Source organism: Eptatretus burgeri, chromosome 14 (assembly GCF_056783735.1).
Source record: "Eptatretus burgeri isolate ZD-2024b chromosome 14, Ebu_testis_v1, whole genome shotgun sequence".
NCBI lineage: Eukaryota > Metazoa > Chordata > Myxini > Myxiniformes > Myxinidae > Eptatretus > Eptatretus burgeri.
This window is the reverse complement of record NC_140974.1, coordinates 24,580,791-24,592,389: the sequence shown is the minus strand read 5'-3', so window position 1 is coordinate 24,592,389 and position 11,599 is coordinate 24,580,791. Positions and strand designations below refer to the sequence as shown.

Here is an 11,599-nt window from a genome sequence, read left to right as displayed (position 1 = left end):
CAGGGAGCTGAGGCATAAAACTGTACGTGCGCTAAGGGTGAATAAGGAGGCTGATGTGCGAGGAATCTGTGAGGAGGTAGAGAATCACCTATGGTGAAATAATTCTCGTCCTGCTTACAGGGGAATTCGTACATTGCGTTCATCCAAGCCCATCCATCGGTGCACTGCAGTTAGAGCAGAGAGTGGTGGGCTCTTGGAGGAGACCGAATGAAGGGCCGCTGGGCCGGTTACTTTGGATGGCTGTACCAGGCTGATCCACCAGCTGTCGAGTTGGATGTCAGGGGTGCTACAATCCCGATTGCTGACCCACCAATCAACTGTGGTCCATCTTCGTTTGTGGCAACACATGCTGCAGTGAACCGGTCGAAATGGGGTAAAGCTCCAGGGATCTGAGGCATCCATGTTGAACTTCTCAAGGCTGGTGGAAATGCCATACTCATGTTGTTACATTCAGTTCTGTGCTCTGCCTGGAACACAGGCATCATTCCAACTGACTGGAAGCGGGGCCTTGCTGTCCCTCTCTGGAAAGGGAATGGTGATTGCCAGGACTGCAACAACTACCGAGGAGTGACGCTGCTCTCAGTGCCAGGCATGGTCTTCACTCGGATAATTATTAATAGGGTTCGCCACCATCTGCTTGAACATCAGCGTCCAGAGCAGTCAGGCTTTAGACCAAAGAGGTCAACGATTGACCGTATCCTTGCTCTCCAGGTCCTCACCGAACGCAGACGAGAGTTTCGGCAGGGGCTGCTGGCAGTCTATATTGATCTCTGTAAAGCATTTGATTCAGTGAATCGGGATTCTCTCTGGAGGATTCTTGGTCTTCGTGGGGTGCCACCAAAACTGATCAATCTGATGTTTGAACTATACTCTGGTCCTGAGAGTGCAATGACATGTGGTGGTACCATCTCTGACTTATTTCCAGTTGTTACTGGAGTTCGTCAGGGGTGTACTTGGAGATTTGGTGTACTTGTACGTCATCTTGTACTTGCCCCCACACTTTTCAGCACTTGCATGGACTGGATTCTGGGGAGAATGTCTGAGAGATCAAGCTGCGATGCATCGTTTGGGAATGTCAAGATCTCTGACCTTGATTCCTCAGATGATGCAGTCATCTTTGCGGAGACTCGAGATATCGTTTGGGGGCCCTTGAGGTGCTGAATGAGGAGTCGGAAACACTGGGATTACGGATTTCCTGAGCCAAAACTAAGATCCAGGCTTTCAATGACATCTTGGATGCTCCTATCTTGTCTGTGCCTGTTTGTGGTGAGGATGTTGAGGTCACAGAGAGATTCACTTACCTTGGCAGTGTTATTAATGTCTTTGCTGGTTGTGAGTCAGAGGTCAACAGACGTCTGGGATGGGCCTGGAGAGTCATGGATTCACTGGATCATGGAGTATGGGGCTGCCGGTACCTGTGCGTGAGGATGAAAGTCCATGTCTTCAGGTCCTTGGTGCTTCCAGTCTTGCTCTATGGATGTGACACTTGGACTCTGACCAGGGATCTGAGATGGAGACTTGATTCCTTTGGTGCCAGGTCTCTTCGGAGAATCCTTGGCTGTCGCTGGTCGGATTTTGCGTCCAACGAGCGGTTTCTGAGAGAGACTCAAATGAGATTCGTTACCTCCATAGTCTGTGAGTGTCATCTGTGGCTGTATGGACATGTGGCTCATTTTCCTGACACTGATCCTGCTCACCAGATTTTGTCAGCGAGGTAGCCTCGTGAGTGGAGGAGGCCAATGAGTGAGTGGAGTGGAGTGGGTGAGTGAGTGAGTGGAGGAGGAGGCCACGTGCCTCATGGTTGCAGCAGGTTGATCAGCATCTCAAGGAGATGGGGATGGGCCAGGCATCTGCCCGGCGGATGGCCAGATGGAGAACCCTTGGAGTACCAGTGGAAAGTGGACTCAGCAATGCGCTGTTCCGGCGCATGCTCTCATACCTCACTTGAACTGATGAGGGAGTCAAATATTGCTGCTGAAGCAGTGGTTCCCTGTTGGTTACAGACAATTTTGCTGAAGCAGTGGTCCCCGATAACTTGCAGCTGCACTTTGTCATTTGCTCAGCGGACTCCCAGTGAAAGAATGTAATTTCCACTGTCCAACAACTGGTGCTACAGCACACAGGCACTCACCAAAGTACATGGCGGAGGGATGGCTTACCTTGTCATGTAATACTCTGCTTGTGAAACACTAATCTGATAGTTTATGGTCGGGTCGGGAATTGAACTCATGCTGGACAACTCAGAGGTAAAGTGTGCTACCTTTACACTTTCCTGTTAGACACAGTGAAGATCATGACATGTAATCACATGAGATAGGTCCATTTTATTGTTTTTGAACTGTGGATTTTTTTCCCCAAGTGCAGCTTTCAGTGCATGTTTCATTCACATTCATTTAGTAATAATTAGTGGGCCTGTTGGTACATTGGACCAAATTTTCATTGGTCTTCACGGTCTTGTTGCATACCTGTCTACCGTATGGCCTGAGAAATAGCTTGTCTTTTAACCAAACCCAGATAATCTTGGGCCAGGGCAGGGATTATACGTTCGTTATTATTGCAAATGATACCACTATTATTATTGTTGTTGTTATTATTATTATTAGCATTATAATATGCTTGGTAAAAATACTATCATTATTTTAGTTATTTTTAATAACATGGGTAAAATGCAAGTTATCTCAACAGCTGCCTTGTACTACCCTCTGCCACTACCACCGGGTGGTGCTATGCGACACATTTACATGCAGAATTTTTTTTACCTTCTCTCCCGAAGCCCGATGACTCCAGATGAAACCAAGTATCCCATGTTCACCACGAGGTCAAACTTGGGAGATGGTGGGAGGAAGAGAGAGGGAGAGGGAGAGGGAGGGAGAGTGAGGAGGGGTGGAGGAGTGAGGAGGGAGAGGAGTGTGGATGGGTGGGGGAAGGGAAGGCCAACGTGCGGTGGAGCATTAATTACGATTCAGTCTCATAAAAATGCTTCTGCATAGAATAACAGTGAAGATGGAAACAAAATAATGTCTGAAATCCATTTTCTACTGGTTATACGATAAATACCACCCAGAGATAAACACCGCCTGGATATGTCCAGAGATAAATGCAGTCCAGAGACAAACACCGCCTGGAGACAAACACCGCCTGGATATGTCCAGAGATAAATGCAGTCCAGAGACAAACACCGCCTGGAGACAAACACCGTCTGGAGACAAACACCGCCTGGATATGTCCAGAGATAAATGCAGTCCAGAGACAAACACCGCCTGGAGACAAACACCGCCTGGATATGTCCAGAGATAAATGCAGTCCAGAGACAAACACCGCCTGGAGACAAACACCGTCTGGAGACAAACACCGCCTGGATATGTCCGGAGACAAACACCGCCTGGATACGTCTGGAGACAAACACCGCCTGGATATGTCCAGAGATAAATGCAGTCCAGAGACAAACACCGCCTGGAGACAAACACCGTCTGGAGACAAACACCGCCTGGATATGTCCGGAGACAAACACCGCCTGGAGACAAACACCGTCTGCATATTTGGTTATCAAGATTTGTATCAGGGGTTGTGGGATTGTATTTATAAAGGTCGTAGTTGTGTTCATAACAGTTTTAACGGGTATTTGTGTTAGTTTATTGAAAGAAGCAGGGGGAGGCCTCGTGTTAAGTTTTAGTGATAAAGTCAGTTGGGGCTTTGGGAATATGGTGGTGAAACATGGTATAAATAGAGAGCGAAGGAGAAAGGAAGAAGAGTCCATAAAATGTGATGGACGCTCAATGTGGGGCATATCAAGAATAGGGGAAGCAGAAGCTTCTTACTGTTATTAGGAAGTGTGAGGCAATTGCCTACTTGCAGATCGTTATTACGAGGTGGAAGGAATGAATAGATAATTACCTTCGCATTCTGCGAAAGGTTATGTTTTGGTCGGCGTGTATTTATTTATTTATTTATTTCTAATCTTGTGATTCGTATAACTCAAAAAGTATTAAACCGAATTGTATGAAATTTGGTGGGATGATTGGTTATTAGCCAGGAAGCATTCGATTAGATTTTGGGATCGTTCGGGTCAAAGGTCAAGGTCACGAAAAGGTCAAAATCGTCTTTTTACGATAACACGGTCAATTTTTATTCAATTTGCATGCAACTAACGCCAAAATGTTCAGAATTCAACACCTCATCTTGTGATATGCAATATGACACAATGACGCCCATACTCTTGTTACCGGTTAGGGGTTAAAGGTCAGGGGGGTCACAACCTTGAAAAATATGTGTTTTTTGTCATAACGCGGTCAACTCTTGTCCGCTTTATATGAACCCAGCACCAAAATGTTCAGAATTTAATGCCCAATCTTGTGAAACAATAACGTCATAACACATGTCACCAGTTGGGGTAAAATGTCGGGGGGGGGGGGTCACGCCCTTGAAAAATATGCGGTTTTCGGCATAACTCAGTCAATTCTTATTTTATTTGCATAAAACCAGCATCAAACGAGATTACCTTCTCTTGTTGAAACGTTGTATTCACCGAGCTTGCGAGTGAAGACTCGCCAAAACGACGTGAGTTGATTGTTGTTTAGTCCGTAGCCCCCGAAAGTCGGGGGGGGGGTCATGACATTATAGATATGTGGTTTGTGTCATAAGACCATTCATATGAAACCAGTTCCCCACACTCATACCAAGAACAAAAAAGTAGTGGCGGCGAAGGTATGCGCTCTATGAGTGCCCGTTCTAGTTTGCAGCATGTATCAGAATGTGAGAAATTTGTGGATAATAGTTGGCTATGGTTGTGGAGTGAGGTTGCTGAGGATATTGGCAGTGGCGAGGGTGTAGTGGGAGCAGGCATTGGTGATGATGTAGTGGAAGCAGGAAGTAGTGAGAGTGCATGCAGTGGTGAGGAGAAGGGGTACCTGCCAGAGCAGGTATTCAACACTGATGAGACCAGCCTGTTTTGTAAAAAGATGCCAACGCGAACCTCGGGGGTTCACGTTATCTCTTACTTCGGGGGGGGGGGGCATCATTGGGATTCAAGGCCACAAAAGGCCAGATATCTCTTTTCCTCTGTGCAAACACAAAAGGTGATTGTATGATGAAGCCCATGATGCAGTACTGTTCCCTGAAATCAGATGGTCTCAAGGGAAAGAACAAGCACATGCTGCCTGTGTTTTGGAGGGCCAACAGGAAGGTATGGGTGACAGCACCATTTTTCATGGACTGGTTCCATAACTGTTTTGTCTCTCAAGTGGAGAGGTTCCTGGCAGAACAAGACCTTCCATTCAAGGTTCTCCTGCTCGTCAACAATGCTTCCAGCCACCCTGGACCTGAAGGTGACTCATCCAAACGTCGAGGTGATCTTCCTGCAGCCAAACACCACCTCCCTGATCCAGCTGCTCGACCAAGGGGTAATCTCGACTTTGAAAACCTATTATACCCGAGACAAACACCACCCAGACATGTCTACAGACAACCACTGTCTGGAGACAAACACCATCTGGACACATCTGAAGACATCGACCGTCTGGAGACAATCATTGTCTGGACACATCCGGAGTATCAAATAATATGTGAATACAACTCTTTGGATATTTATAAGCATAACACCTGAAATGCGATAAGTGATAGAATCTCAACCTGAACTAAATTTCAAAATTTAAACGGCGGAATTGACCTTAGCAGCAGTTCCAATGGCTAAAAAAACGTGTTTATTTGTCCAATTCTCACATTGTTTGACACTCCAGACGGTGCTTAACATGACTGTGCTGGCTTGGCAAACGATTAACGATCGGTTATAACAAACATCACCTGGAGACACCTGGAATGTCAAAGAATGCCGAATTTGACAAATGAACACTTTTTTTTTTAGCAGTCGGAACTGCGACTGAGATCAATTCTGCAGTTTAAGTTTTGAAATTTGGCTCAGGTTAAGAAATTCTCGAGGTTATTGCATGTGCGGAAATTACAGAAAGCCATGAACACTGGCCTCTCCAGGTGTTGATAAGCTTTGCGATGTATCCAGCGATTCGTAGCTATGATGAACAGGCATTCGATAATATGAGTGAGGAAAGTGGAAAAAAAAAAACCTTATCGTTAAGAAATTGTTGCGGCCTGTTCCAAGTCAAGGCATTGTTGAGCAGCATGAACAAAATGGCGAATTAAGACCCCAGCAATCTGACGAAGGATGATGCCTTGATAAAGGATAATTAAATCAGGAAGATAATTATCTTCAAAAGGGGTGTTTAAATTAACCCAAACACCCAATTTTCTAAACATTTAATTGGTTGTAGTATTGCTTTGAATCTGATTTCAGCCATCTATGCTCACATAACAAAGCAACTCTCTTAATTGCTTGCTCTACTTGCCGAGTGGCTGGGTGAGTAACTGCAAAGCTGTTGGATATGGGAGGACTGGCTTGGAAAGCAATAGCAAGCCGCTTGCTGACGAAACACACCCCAGGAAGAAGAAAAAGAAAGTGCAAGATTCTGTGATGATCCCATTAAACTGAAAATCCATAGAATGCTCATAACCCGTCAAAAGTGTAGCCGTCGTGAACTTGAGGTAACGTGACCGGTGCCATCTTGGTAAGCACTACTTGGCTGACTCACGTCGAGGATCCAGTTTGTTTTGAACGTGTCCCAGATTGAAAAAGCTCAATAAATGTTATTTTGTGATTTTGTGAATATTTTGTGAAAATGATTGAAAAAGCTCAATAAATGTTTTGTTTTAAATGCTATTTTGTGTGGCAATAAACTGCTCTAATAGGTTACGGGAGGGTTGTGGAAAGACGTTACACAGGTATTTTTAAATGCTGATGAACAGGAATAGTGTAGCTCTACTCTGAAATATCACTCGTATCATAGCTTCTCATTTGGCATCCTCACATTGACTCTGTTCGGAAGTCAATTTGTTTGTAGGTTACAGATTGGTTTGCAACAGTTTTTTTTTATATATATCGGGGTGGGACTCTACTCTATTGCAACATCTGCTTGACTGAAGGACGTTTGACACAAGTCTTTCACAAATTGGCTGGTGCCAGCGATAGCTCGAGAACGTAGAGGTGAGTGTGCGACGGGACGTCCAGTTTAACGTCCATCAGAGGAACAGCACACACAAGAGCGACTCAATAAACATTCTATATACGAGTCCACTGAACTGAAAAATGTATAGGATGCTCATTGCCATTCACAACACACAGAGTTTGGTGGAGCGGGCGCCATCTTGGTTAGCACTCAAAATGGTGGGCAAAGGCGATTTCCGTCATGCGTTTGCGTATCATTTAGAACAAAACAAACAAAAAAACAACCGTGTATTTTTCTTTTCTGCGATAGTTTTTCAACAGTAAACTTATTGGAGTAACTATTACACTTTCCTTTTCACAATGAAGTTCGAGAACAAATGATGTTCATTTGGGAGCGTGACGAACTTTCCTGTTTGTTTGTTTGTGAACAAAATATCTCAAAAAGTTTTGCACGGATTTGGCCAAAATTTGGTGGGCAGGTTGGGTATGTAACAAGGAAGAACTGAATCAATTTTGGTGAAAATCCATATCCAGATCCGAGAATGATTTAAGTAATTCTTCACCAATGAGTGACAGGGCTCTCCCCTCTTCGGGGCTCTCTTCACCAATGAGTGACATGGACGGATTCGGACGAAACCTGGCGGATGAGTTGGTTAGGTGACCAGACATAAAACTATTATAAACCAATTTCCGACCTACGAACAAATCGACTTACGAACATGGTTGTTGTGAGAGATGCTGAATGAGAAGCCGCGACACTGCAGTGATATTTCAGAGTAAAACTATTCCCGTTCGTCACCATATTAAAATACCTGTGAAACGTCTTTCCACAACCCTCCTGTAACGGATTGGAACAGTTTTTAACAATTTTTTTTTTTGGCATTTTCAATCTGGAACGCATTCAAAACAACATGAATCGACGATATGATTCAGTAAAGTTGTGCTTACCAATATGGCGCCGGTCACGTGACCTCGAACCTCAAGGCGGCGACTCCTATCGCGAGTTATAAGCATTCTTTCTATTTTCAGTTCAGTGGACGAACCCCACTATGAGTAAAGAAGAAGATTCAGGTTAGGTGGAAGGAGGAAGAAAAACGCTTCCGTAAAGAAGAAGAAGAAGAAGCAGGGTAGAATGTGAAGAAGAGGAAGATTACCTCAGCGTCTGGCGAACCTTCACACTGACGTCACACGGACGTTGAAGTGTCTCTGAACGGAACTCGGTCCTCGTTTACAGCGGGATCTCTATTTACACAGATCGTCTCCAGAGACGCTGCTTTGGCAACGGACACTACAGTGCCAATGGCCAGTCGGACGCGAGTCAGTTCGAGGTACTGTGTGTGTGAAATGATTTTGAGGACCGTTATAAATACAATGTAAATACAGGAACATGGCACGGTTCATGGTGTGTGATGCATGATGGGTGATAGGTGATGTACGGTGAGGTTGACTGTGTTTGGGACTGTGCAGTACTGTACATTGCACGAACCCCCTTCATCCTCACCGTGCTTCACGTGACCACCCCTCACTCCTTTTCGTCGGAGTGATGCACGTGACCACCCCTCACTCCTTTTCGTCGCGGTGCTTAACGTGACCACCCCTCACTCCTTTTCGTCGCGGTGCTTAACGTGACCACCCCTCACTCCCTGGCGTCGTGGTGCTTCACATGATCACCCCTCACTCCCTAGCGTCGTGGTGCTTCACGTGACCACCCCTCACTCCCTGGGGTCGGGGTGCTTCACGTGACCACCCCTCACTCCCTGGCGTTGGGGTGCATCACGTGATCACTCCCTGGCGTCGTGGTGCTTCAGGTGACCACCCCTCACTCCCTGGCGTCGTGGTGCTCCACGTGACCACCCCTCACTCCCTGGCGTCGGGGTGCTTCACGTGACCACCCCTCACTCCCTGGCGTCGGGGTGCTCCGCGTGATCATTCTCACTCCCTGGCGTCGGGGTGCTGCGTGTGACCACCCCTCACTCCCTGGCGTCGGGGTGCTCCACGTGACCACCCCTCACTCCCTGGCGTCGGGGTGCTTCACGTGACCACCCCTTCCTGGCGTCGGGGTGCTGCGCGCGACCACCCCTCACTCCCTGGCGTCGGGGTGCTTCACGTGACCACCCCTCACTCCCTGGCGTTGAGGTGCTTCACGTGACCAGCTCTCACTCCCTGGCATCGGGGTGCTCCGCGTGATCATTCTCACTCCCTGGCGTCGGGGTGCTGCGTGTGACCACCCCTCACTCCCTGGCGTCGGGGTGCTGCGTGTAACCACCCCTCACTCCCTGGCGTCGGGGTGCTGCGTGTGACCACCCCTCACTCCCTGGCGTCGGGGTGCTGCATGTGACCACCCCTCGCTCGCTGGCATCGGGGTGCTGCGCGCGACCACCCCTCGCTCGCTGACATCGTGGTGCTGCGCATGACCACCCCTCACTCGCTGGCATCGGGGTGCTGCACATGACCACCCCTTGCTCCCTGGTATTGGAGTAATGCGCGTAACCACCCCTCACTCGCTGGCGTCGGGCTGCTGCGCGTGAACGCTCCTCACTCCCTGGTATTAGAGTAATGCGCGTGAGCACCCCTCACTTGCTGGCGTCGGGGTGCTGTGCATGACCACCCCTCACTCCCTGGCGTCGGGGTGATGCACGTGACCACCCCTCACTTCCTAGCATCCGGGTGCTGCGGGTGACCAACCCTCACTCGCTGGTGTCGGGGTGCTGCGCATGACAACCCCTCGCTCGCTGACATGGCGGTGCTGCGCATGACCACCACTCACTCGCTGGCATCGGGGTGCTGCACGTGACCACCCCTTGCTCCCTGGTATTGGAGTAATGCGCGTAACCACCCCTCACTCGCTGGCGTCGGGGTGCTGCGCGTGACCACCCCTCACTCGCTGGCGTCGGGGTGCTGCGCGTGACCACCCCTCACTCGCTGGCGTCGGGGTGCTGCGCGTGACCACCCCTCACTCGCTGGCGTCGGGGTGCTGCGCATGACCACCCCTCACTCGCTGGCGTCGGGGTGCTGCGCATGACCACCCCTCACTCGCTGGCGTCAGGGTGCTGCGCATGACCACCCCTCACTCGCTGGCGTCGGGGTGCTGTGCATGACCACCCCTCACTCCCTGGCGTCGGGGTGATGCACGTGACCACCCCTCACTTCCTAGCATCCGGGTGCTGCGGGTGACCAACCCTCACTCGCTGGTGTCGGGGTGCTGCGCATGACAACCCCTCGCTCGCTGACATGGTGGTGCTGCGCATGACAACCCCTCGCTCGCTGACATGGCGGTGCTGCGCATGACCACCCCTCACTCGCTGGCATCGGGGTGCTGCACGTGACCACCCCTTGCTCCCTGGTATTGGAGTAATGCGCGTAACCACCCCTCACTCGCTGGCGTCGGGGTGCTGCGCGTGACCACCCCTCACTCGCTGGCGTCGGGGTGCTGCGCGTGACCACCCCTCACTCGCTGGCGTCGGGGTGCTGCGCGTGACCACCCCTCACTCGCTGGCGTCGGGGTGCTGCGCATGACCACCCCTCACTCGCTGGCGTCGGGGTGCTGCGCATGACCACCCCTCACTCGCTGGCGTCGGGGTGCTGCGCATGACCACCCCTCACTCGCTGGCGTCGGGGTGCTGCGCATGACCACCCCTCACTCGCTGGCGTCGTGGTGCTGCGCATGACCACCCCTCACTCGCTGGCGTCGGGGTGCTGCGCATGACCACCCCTCACTCGCTGGCGTCGGGGTGCTGCGCATGACCACCCCTCACTCGCTGGCGTGGGGGTGCTGCGCATGACCACCCCTCACTCGCTGGCTTCGGGGTGCTGCGCATGACCACCCCTCGCTCGCTGACATGGCGGTGCTGCGCATGACCACCCCTCACTCGCTGGCATCGGGGTGCTGCGCATGACCAACCTCACTCGCTGGCATCGGGGTGCTGCACGTGACCACCCCTTGCTCCCTGGTATTGGAGTAATGTGCGTAACCACCCCTCACTCGCTGGCGTCGGGGTGCTGTGCGTGACCACCCCTCACTCGCTGGCGTCGGGGTGCTGCGCGTGACCACCCCTCACTCGCTGGCGTCGGGGTGCTGCGCGTGACCACCCCTCACTCGCTGGCATCGCGGTGCTGCGCATGACCACCCCTCACTCGCTGGCGTCGGGGTGCTGCGTATGACCACCCCTCACTCGCTGGCGTCGGGGTGCTGCGCATGACCACCCCTCACTCGCTGGCATCGGGGTGCTGCGCATGACCACCCCTCACTCGCTGGCGTCGGGGTGCTGCGCATGACCACCCCTCACTCGCTGGCGTCGGGGTGCTGCGCATGACCACCCCTCACTCGCTGGCGTCGGGGTGCTGCGCATGACCACCCCTCACTCGCTGGCGTCGGGGTGCTGCGCATGACCACCCCTCACTCGCTGGCGTCGGGGTGCTGCGCATGACCACCCCTCACTCGCTGGCGTCGGGGTGCTGCGCATGACCACCCCTCACTCGCTGGCGTCGGGGTGCTGCGCATGACCACCCCTCACTCGCTGGCGTCGGGGTGCTGCGCATGACCACCCCTCGCTCGCTGACATGGCGGTGCTGCGCATGACCACCCCT

General features: G+C 51.1%; 1 protein-coding gene and 1 long non-coding RNA gene across 11 annotated transcripts in view; one reads left to right on the top strand and one right to left on the bottom strand.

Annotated features, from left to right (window-relative positions):
* LOC147012800 (uncharacterized) overlaps positions 1-8,016 on the bottom strand; it is a 23,132-nt gene extending 15,116 nt beyond the window's left edge. The window contains exon 1 of the long non-coding RNA XR_015051068.1: positions 2,760-8,016. This is a non-coding gene — a long non-coding RNA (uncharacterized LOC147012800). The remainder of the gene's footprint in view (positions 1-2,759) is intronic.
* Positions 8,017-8,138: 122 nt separating this feature from the next.
* RGL1 (ral guanine nucleotide dissociation stimulator like 1) overlaps positions 8,139-11,599 on the top strand; it is a 143,197-nt gene continuing 139,736 nt past the window's right edge. For 3 of the 10 annotated variants that reach the window (XR_015051067.1, XR_015051066.1, XM_085854013.1), the window contains exon 1: positions 8,139-8,340. The gene's annotated coding sequence lies outside the window, so the exon portion shown is untranslated. The remainder of the gene's footprint in view (positions 8,341-11,599) is intronic. The other 7 variants (XR_015051065.1, XM_085854012.1, XR_015051064.1 and 4 more) reach the window with 6 other exon arrangements.